A 10,605-nucleotide genomic window follows, 5' to 3' on the forward strand; every position below is an offset into this window, starting at 1 on the left:
CAAAGAGAAACAAAATTATCCCCAAAAGACACAAAATTACCACAGAGACACAAAATTACCTCAAATAAACACAAATAACTACAGACAAAAAAGACACAAAATTACCCAAAAGACACACAAAATAGCTACAAAAAGGGACAAAGCAATCACAAAAAGACACAAAATGACAAAAAAGACACAGAATCATGCCAGAGACACAAAATTACCTCAAAAGGACACAAAACCTCAAACACAAAAAGACCACAAAAAAGATACCAAATTACATAGACACAGAATTTCCAAAATAAGTCATTAAATGATCTCAAAGATAAGCAACATTACCTCAGGACACAAGAAGACACTAAATTGCCCCAAAGAGACACAAAATTACCTAAAAAGACACTAAATTACCCCAAAGAGTCACAACATTACCTCAACGAAGCACAAAATGACCGCAAAGAGACACAAAATTACCTCAGACACAAAATGACTCAAAAGACAATAAATTGTCCCAAAGAAGCCGACAAAAATGACAAAAACATACCCCAAAAATACAGAATTACCCCCAGAAATGCACCAAATTAAAAAAGCCCACTGAATTACCCCAGAGAGTCACAACATTACTTCAAAGAGGCACAAAATGTCCTCAAAGAGACACAAAATTACCTGTAAGAGACACTACATAACTACAAAAGGTGCTTAACAACCCTGAAGTGACACAAAACGACGACAAAGAGATGCCAAACAACAACACAAAATTAGGTCAAACAATTATAAAGTGGGTGTGTCTTCCTATTTAGGAAAGATGGGAGTCTTTCCCATATCTTTGCCCAGGGGCCCGTTGTCTGATAATCTATCCCTCTTCCAGGCAAAATATATTAATACCAGTATGCACTGTGCCAGATGTTGCTTTGAAAAGTAACAAAAATGTGATTTGTCCCAAACTGACGATACATGACACGTTGACTGCGACATCACCTTTCCAGCAGTGTGAGAAATACTCCAAAGTCATTTAACTCAAGAGAGAAAAAACCTGTTTGAATCCTCTGATGGACAGATTTAATGTGATCCTGCTCGGCTGAAAACAAAATCCTGCTTTTTGAAGAAAATGCTCGCCAAAAACAGGCAACAAATGGAGACACAGTCAGCATCACTTCCTGGAATGACGAACTGACAGTGCACGACCAAAAAGCCAAAAGCTGGGAGGGATATTTGACTTGACAGTCCATGCTGAGGCAATTTCCCAACACGGTTGAATAACAAAGTTCTATTGTGCTCGATTCTGTGCTGCATTGTTAAATTCCCCTCTCATCATTTATACAAGCTAAAGATTCCCCTTCAAAGTCAAAGAAAAACGCTCTGAAGCGAAAACAGAGGAAAGAGGTTAGTAGTATGACTGAGTCCCCCCTCCAGCCCTGTGTGACATACACTATTTCCTAGCCTGGCTTGCAGTCTGCACCGAGGCCTGCTGGTGAGTAATGTGTGGTGGGTGTGAGCTCAGAGGGTCGGCGGCCAGCATGCAATCCCCTCAAAGCCGCTTTTGTGATGCTGCTGGCTTGAGCGCTCACGCCAGGCCTGGACGGAGAAGGAGGGAGGAGATAGGAGGGGGGAGAAAGGGGCGAGCAGCAGCTCTGTGAAGCAGGGAAGAGAGAGTGGGCCTGTAAGTGTGGCCAATCATACTGCTGTAGAGGCTTTGCAGTTGTCACACATCCAGAAATCACGTCTGGTGTCTCTACTCGAGACTGTAAAGTTAAAGAGTTCAAAGGTCAGGAAGACTTTTATCGACTTCTGTGAGTGCAAAGGGAGTGCAATAGCATATATTATACTTTTGAAATGTAATTAATTCACAAATTAACCAGAAAGTCTGGTTGTATGTCTGCAGAAAGTCCTGCAATAACTGAAGTTTGAGATAATATATCACAAGTATTTGTAGGTAATAACTTAGCAGGCTAATTTAGCAAAGTAGCGTTAGTGATAGCATGATATTGTTTTCCATAAAATAATGATAATAAAAACTGCAACTCTTATTTGTATGGAACTTTTTAAAACTAACACACTAAAACTGAGGGTGTAAATTTGTTTCAAATTGGGGGGAGCAGCACATACAAAAGAGGGGTTTGGGGTCCTCCGTGAGATCATTTTGAGCATCAAAAACTACATTTTTTGCATTCTGATGAATGTTCAAAATGATAAATGTCTTTAATTTTGTCAAAAATAAAAGTTAAGTAGTTTCATCTTCTGTTATTCTTGTGATAAACATGCATCCCAGATTAATGTAAGCAGGTCCGTAGGTTGCATGTCAGCATTGTGGATAGGGCAGATATATAATGGTGGAGTCCACTAGAAAAATTTGAGCATCAAATACTTGATTTCCTGCACTCTGGTGATGTTTTTATATCCAAATCTGTGCATTATCTGTATCTATTAATGATGTTATTTGTGCTTTTTTGCATTAGTACTCGTAACAAAGTAGGCAGCAATCCAAGTAATACTTACAAAAAAATTTCATATTGAAAAACTAATTCAGTGTGTCAAAAGTCACATACTGTGCACCACATACTCAATATTTGTGTGATCATTCGGCATGCTCTCAGAAAAACAGAGCCGTTTTGCACCTCCTGGTTGGAGATGGTAATACGTGCCAACCTGAACTCTATTGGTAATTTTTAAATAGTTTTAAACAGAAAAAGCATCAAAATAGAGCTTGTTTATCAAAAAAGTGCCAGTGGAGGATCCCCTGCACCCCCCAACAGATGTCCTAGGTAAGCCCCTAAATGTCTTAAAATCCTAGAAAGGTCTTAATAACCTAGAAATATTCTAAAATCCCAGAAATATCTTAAAATCTGAGTAATGTCCCAAATTCCTAGAAACGTCATAAAATCCAAGAAGCACCCTAAAATCCTTTAATCCTTAACAAGTCAGAAAATCCAAGAATGTCCTAGAAATTTAACACACATGCCAAAATCTTAAATAAATAACCTAGAATTCTTGAAATGTCCTAAAATCTTTTAAAATGTCCTAAAATCCTAGAAAATTGTATGGGACTACTGCAACTGGTCCCTGGCCTCCTGTCATTGTGCAAAAGTGTCCCCCTGCTATGATGCTCTTTTAGCTCAAAAAGCAAATCCAAACGCATAAAAATGAAATACAAAATTAACCCATGTTTGCTGAATCTCACTGATGGAAGCATAACGAGCTGTTCATAGCCACCATACAACTGCAACACGGCCCACAAAGGATGACTTGCATCACCTAAATGCCCTCTGTTGCAGTTCATAGCCGCATGTTTGTAGCTTCTAGTTTACCCATTCTGCGTGTGTGCGGGAGCAGTAAGCTCAGGGAGGGGAAGAGGGAGAGTCATTTGGAAGAAGATGTATGTAAACCCATTTCCAAACAAATGGGCCTGACTGCACGGCAACAGGGAGAGGTGCCATAAGCGTCCGGCGTGCATAATGCCCGCATGAATCAAGACTTCCCCTGCTGCCGAACGTGACCACACAAGCTTGCGTATGAATAGCACATGTCACCCGCGGCCGCATATCATCAACAACAGTCGCCGACCCCAACAGCAAGGCCCCATTCTGAAGTTGGGAGTCAGTGATCATTATTATGGACGCCTTGAAGCTGCAGCTAGCTCCCCACGTTCAGCCAGTCATACATGTTTACTCTGTGGGTGTGATGGAGATATAATACATGCAAAGCCTGCGTTGCCTAATGCAGGGGGCTCAAAGTGTGGCCTGGGGACACACGGCGGCCTTGTGGGAGCTTTATAGGGCCATGCATGTGCAAATTTTAGCTCTTTTTACAACTGCATGTATATTTGTGCAGTAAATATTTTCTAATGCATGTTGTGCAGTTCGAGTTTTGGATTTATTTTTCAAGCTGTTGCAAGCAGCCATTGATTTCCATTATTTTCTATATAATATGAAAGTCAATCACGATACCTTTGACACAAATATTCTGCAAATCGTTTTGATGTGTTTTAGGATGCTGGTAGCATGTACCCAACTTTCCCGGGCAGCCATTGTTATCCATTCATTTCTCTGCAGTCTGAAAATGGAGACTCTTCCAGCTTAGTTAATTTTTTTCTCATAGCGAACATTACTCTGCATAGATTTTTTATGTAGCAGATTGATATGAAAGTCTAATCTGCTCTTGTTTTAAGACTATGCTGATAGGTTTGGAAATCAGTTAAAATCAATGGCTGCTGCGACAGATGAAAAAAACTATAGTCAAATTTGTAGAATTCTGCAGCATGCTTAAAAATGGCAAGCAAAGCTCTAAAGTATACCAGATTTGCAGCAGTAATGTACGATGTACTTTTTCATATCGTATAGAAATGACTGGAAGCCAATGGTTCTCTGGGATTGTTTGAAAAATTATGTTCAAATTTATAAAATTTTGCAGCATGCTTTTTAAAATGACCAGCAAGGATTTAAAATGGTCAGAAAAGCTCTAAATTATTCTGGAATTGCAGTGATAATATACAAAGTGGTATTTCATATCACATAGAAATGACTGAAAAACCAATGGCTGCCTGGAATGGTTGGAGGAATACATCAGGACTCTAAAACACACCATGATAATTACCGCCGCAAACGTAATCTTTTAAGGGTATAATAGCAATGTAAACAGTCAGCCTACATCTGCACAGTAACACCATCTTATCACAAGCGCTGATTTCGGAGTTTACAGCACATGCTTTACTTCCCCCTCCATCCAACCTGCACTGGTCCCATTAGAGCTGTAGATTTTCTGCTCATTTGCTAAGCATCGTGGATCATCACACGGTGTGTGATGGCGAACAGTAGGCGCTGTCTGTCTCTGCATCACACCTGCATCTCGACACATGTATATAATGTACTGTATGAACACACACACACACACACACACACACAGGCTGGGTAAACTTGGCAGCTTTGTATACAGAAGTACTGCACTCACACATACACTATAGAGACCAAATGTGCAGCTCTACAAGAGGAATATTCCAATACAACGCTTGTGCACACACTTAGTCCATGTATGCATGCATGCAGGCAGGCTGTCTTTGCCCCGAGAGGCCTGGCTCTGAGTCAGGGCCCTGCTGGTGACTCCAGCTACCCTGCGTGCCCTTAGCATACATGACAGCAGCAGTATGTGTGTGCAAGCATGTCTTCAAACATACATTTGAGCCCCTGTGTGTGTTCAGGGTGGCAGGGTTGCCTCCAGTTGCAATGAGGCCATCATTTATCCCTGATTGGGACGAAGGCAGCCGCGTTGAATTGGCACTACAATGCCCATAAAGACCGACATTTCCTCCCCATTTCCCTTATGAATATCAAAGCCACCGCCGCTGCAACACATAAGGAAAAATTACAGCCTATTATTTTATTTGCATTACCTGTAATAGGAAGCATATTGGATGCTGTATTTATTGCCTTATCAGCACCGGCTTGGCTGTAAGCATTTGTTGATTTATTAGCTGGCATTGGCCAAACATCACACGTAATTACTTAGCAAATAGCGTAAAGACGGTATCAGGATTTTTTTGTTGTTTTTACTACTTTGTGGGGTTTTGCGATGGATTGACCAGACTTAGTGGAGAGAGAGAGGGCCACTTTTGGTGTTAGAGGTTGACGCTTCTATTACACATGGGGGGTCTTAGAGGCTCGATTTTTTCTGCTGCTGCTGGCTGGGACCCAGACATGCCTACAGCCTGCACTGTAAAATCTGACAAGCTGATTTTACTTAAAAAGAAAATCTAGAAAACCGATTGCCTTGAAAAATGTGAGTTAATGTAACTTTTATTCTTACTTTATGCGTACGTTTATTCAAATTGTTAAGTTTACTTTAAATTTCGTCATATTTGCTTAATTTTGTGAAGTTTTTGCAACTTAAAAATGACAGTTTTTAGCAACATTATTAAACTAATTTCACTGTGCTCTTTATTCCACTGGTTGTAAACTAGTGACTCATATTTGTGTTTTCTTAAACTTGTGAACAAATCAGAACCTGCAGATCTCATAACTTCATGGTTGGGACATTTTCTGTCATGATTAAGTTAAGTCAGACTAACTTGGTTTATTGAAGTTGCAACAACTTCACAAAATTAAGTAAATACGGCTACATTTTAAGTAATGTTAACTATAACAATAACAATTTGTTATAGTGTAAAGATAAATCAATATTAATAGTTCTTTTTACTCTCATTTTTCAAAGCAATCAGGTTCCAAAATGATTTTGAGTAAGATCAACTTGTCAGGTTTTACAGTGCGGACGGGGAATCAGAGAAAGGCTGTTTTTTGTTTAGATCCAGAGTCACTCCTATCGGGGATGTGGTTAGTGTTGTTTTTTTCTCTACCTGAGCGCCCGCTTCCATCCAATTATGTTGTTTGTCTTCTCAAAGGCCTCAATACCTCTAGCTTTGCAGCCCTCCCCTTCGCTAACACACACTGTTCCACAAAGTTAGATAGAACTAGATCCATTAAGTTGGTGAAATGAGCAAAAAAAAAAAGAGAGCGAGAGAGAGGGTTACCCTAGATGCGCCCGTTCTTCTGTTATCCAATTTTACTGGGATTTGGAGTGATTTGCGCCTGGCTCCCCGAGGGAAATAAATACTTTGATTAATGTAATCCTGGGCAGGGAGGTGCCACAAACCCCCCCGCTCTGTATCCTCAGGGAACGCCACTGTTTAACAAACAAAAACAAAAAGCAGCGACTATGGAGAGACATGCACAGTGGCTACAAACCAGGCTGCTGAGGACTTCTATAGATTTGATTTCCTGCGGATTTAGTTTATTTATTAATTACTCAGCTTAATAACACAATATCATTCTTGATTAGCATGTGTAATACAGTCTAATAGAATAGAAAAATACCAGCGTGTCCGTCCTCTGATTTGCATACACAATAACGGCGTGGTTTGTTTTGATGCTGCTGCTGGAGGTGGGGGTGTTCAGGCATGTGTGTCCATGCTGATGTGGTTTACATCTGTATGTGTGTGAGGAGGGATGAAGGTGGGGGTGGGGTGAAGCTGGAGACTGACAGACAAAGTCCCCCACCACCACCCCTTCCTCACCCCAAACACACACACACACACCTCTTTCCTCTCTCTCTCCTCCGCCACTCTGACTCAGAAAGCTGCACTTCATCTTATCTCTGCCGATCTGTCCCCCGTCACTCACCTCCTCACCAGCCGGCACTCGTGGCTTTTTTTTTTCTGTGTGCGTGTGCAGTACAAGCACCTGCATTTAGATCCGTCCATACAGATGAATCTTTTTTTTTTTCCCCTATACATCTTTTTTTTTTCACCAAAAACTAAATCCACTGCAACTTTTGACCTTTATTCTAAAATTAATTCACGCCTCAAATTTATTTCTAAAGCCACAATGTGACTCGTTTTAGTCTGTTGCTCATTCTCTTTGCCCCCAAAACAAAAACTTCATTAATTTTGTCTAATTGAAATACTGTGCCTATGCTGGAAATTTTAATTTTATTGGTAGAGAGACAATTTTATTAATTTAATTTAATGCCAGAATGGGGGCTTAAGTTTTGTTTTGAGATTGGGGGGGAACACAGGGTGGTTTCTGGGGTTGCATCTAACACTTAAAACATGACAAACATGAAATGCACATGCTGTAAATGTCACCGGCTCATGTCCCCTGTGCCACCCCCACCCCCCGAAATCTACACCTATGTGCCAAAACACACAGACACAACATATGTAATGGGTGTGTTTTGCCTTTTTTTGCATCAATTTATGATGGAAATGTCTTAATATCGTCAACATAAGAGGGCGGCATGTTTCATGTTTTTACTGAGGAGACAAATGCACGTGTTCTAAATATTGACGGGGCACGTGTCCCCTGTGTCCCCCCTGAAATGTACACCTATGTGCCAAATCACACATAATAGACACAACGTATGTAACAGGCATGTTTTACCTTTTTGCATCAATTTATGATGGAAGTTTCATAATATCAACAAAATAAGCGTCTGCCAGTTGTTATTGTGAGGAAAAAAATGCACGTTTTAAATATTGAGGGGCACGTGTCCCCTGTGTCCCGCTGAAATTTGTGCCAAAACACACATAAAGGACAAGTACTTTAAACTGCACACCAGACAAGTATTTCAAGCCCAAATTATGACATCCACATTGATTTCCAATCCCAAATCAATACTGTTCTGATCCGTGCCTCCGTGAGCCATGACTCCTGGTGAAATGAGCACCACTGGAGAGTCCTCTGATGACACTAAACATATAATCTTTACCTGCATGTTAGCCTATTTACAAGCAGTGTGCCCACAGTGTCGCGTGGCTAATGCAGGGCAATTACTAACTCCACGTGGAGGAATCAGAGGTGTATATAACTCTATACTGGCCTTTATTAATAGAATATTAATAAAAAGCCTTTGTCTCATTTGAATGGCTTGAGAAGAAAAAAAATCCCATTCATGTCTGAAATTGAAGGCATGTTTAATGCTTACACTGATATTCAGTGTAGCCCATTTAATTAACGGTATAGTAGCTACATTATCATTTAAGTGCTCCAAGTTGGATTCGGCTTTAAATCAACGTTTGGCCTGACGTGAGACACACTCAACGTATGTCGTCTCGGATTAGTGACTGGACCAAGGGGGAGAAAATAAATTATGTAGCCCATAGGCAACTTAAATAGGCCGTAATTAAAACGGCGGGAATTGCATCAATTTAATCTGAATATTGTAACCAGGAAAAGTGGAAGCTACAGGCACCCACAGCCGGGTTTACCCACCTTTGGAGGACTGACATAAATCTGCATGTCAGGTGTCATAAATTAATGGCGACTGTGGAATCAAAGTGATGAGCCTATGAGGATGTTTTACGACGGAGAGGGAGATTAATGTTGTGGGTGAATTGATTTTAGTGGTGTTTTTGTCCCGGACTGCATGTTTATATTACATTTTTTATTAAATCATATTTTCTAAAACTAGATCTGTGCACGATTTTGGAAGCATGCATGCAGCTTTTGCAAGTTAATGCACTGTAAAATCTGACAAGTTGATTTTAAATATAGGAAACCAATTGCCTTGAAAAATATAAGTATATATAGTTATTAATCTTAATGTATCTTTACTTTATAATTTTTAAGTTCAACAAAAAAGCAGTTATATTAACTTGATTTATGAAACTAGAAACTTAAAAAATGACAAGTTTAATCAAATCAATCTTTCTAAGTTTTAGCAACTTCAGTTCACCAAGATTACTGTACTATATATCTGTTTACTTAAAATGTAGTTACCAATACTTTATTTGTTGAGTTGTTGCAGATTAAACATGAAAAGCTCAATAACATCAATCTAAGTTTTAGCAACTTCAGTAAACCAAATTTAATGTGCTATATATCTGTTTACTTAACATTTAGAAATATTTATTAGATTTTGTGTTTGTTGCTGTTGCAGCTGAAAAATTACAAGTTTAATTAGAACAATTTTAAAGTTTTAGCAACTTCCAGGTTAACTGTGTTATATATCTGTATTCTGCTGGTTGCAGACTAGTCAGTCATATTTTAATCATAATGGTCTTTGTCATTATCAAGTGAAGTCCGACTAACTTGATTTACTGAAGTTGTAAACACTTAAAAAGCACAAGGCAATTCCTCTAGTCATTTTAAGTTGCAACAACTCCACAAAATTATATAAATACGGCTACATTTTGACTCAACTTAACAATTAGACAAAGTGAACATCAATTAAGATTAATGGTTCTATTTACTTTACTTTTTCAGTCGGTTTCCAAGATTATTTTATGTAAAATCAACCAGATTTTACAGTGTGCAACCATCTTGATGCATTAGACAATCTGCTCCTGCAGGAATAAATAAATGGCCTCCTGCTACCAATAATCATTGTACAGCATGACAGAATGGGTGCATAACGCAGAGTAATAACGCACAGTGCTGCTTTGATGCTTTGTTGCTGCTGCTGGTTGTGGTGGTGCTGCTGATGATGACGATGATGAAGAATAACAGTAACACACTAAATAGCCGGTCAAGCATGCGGAGAAATTGCAATGCACTAATTCCCGGGATGATTCATGAGTCCTGCCCAGCCCCTCGTTTGCTAATAATTCTTAAAGTCGCCGGTTCGTCATACGTTTTCCACACAGACCTGCTGGCTGAGACTTATGGCTTATAGGCGACTGCAGATGGCGACTGGCTTAAAACAGCGCGCGGGGCCTATCTAATCACAGACTATTTGCATATCAACTAGGGCTGTCACTGATAGCACGCTTGCACTGATCAATACGAGCAGTTTTCAGCTCTTGATGCTGATTCCTGCAGAAATATGTGAAAAATGACAACACGTGCGGGTCTTGCCTGCAATGACATTGGGTGGGATATCTTTTAAAAATTGGATAATTAAATTAAGGTGATTTAATTGCCTCTGGGATTGAGGGATGAACCAGAATATAGTCGGAGCCCTCGTTTGTGTATGTTGCATTTGGCCTTTTTTTCCAGGAATATGCAAGATGCATCATATTTATTAAGCAGTGCATGTGCTGCCTCGGTGTGTGTGTGTGTGTGTGTGTGTGTGTGTGTGTGTGTGAGTGTGAGAGAGAGAGACATTGTTTCTCGACAGTGACCCTTTCAGTCATTTTCCTGC

The sequence above is a fragment of the Plectropomus leopardus genome, chromosome 24, assembly GCF_026936395.1.
Source record: "Plectropomus leopardus strain MGB_pleo_1.0 chromosome 24, ASM2693639v1, whole genome shotgun sequence".
In the NCBI taxonomy this organism is placed as follows: Eukaryota; Metazoa; Chordata; class Actinopteri; order Perciformes; family Serranidae; genus Plectropomus; species Plectropomus leopardus.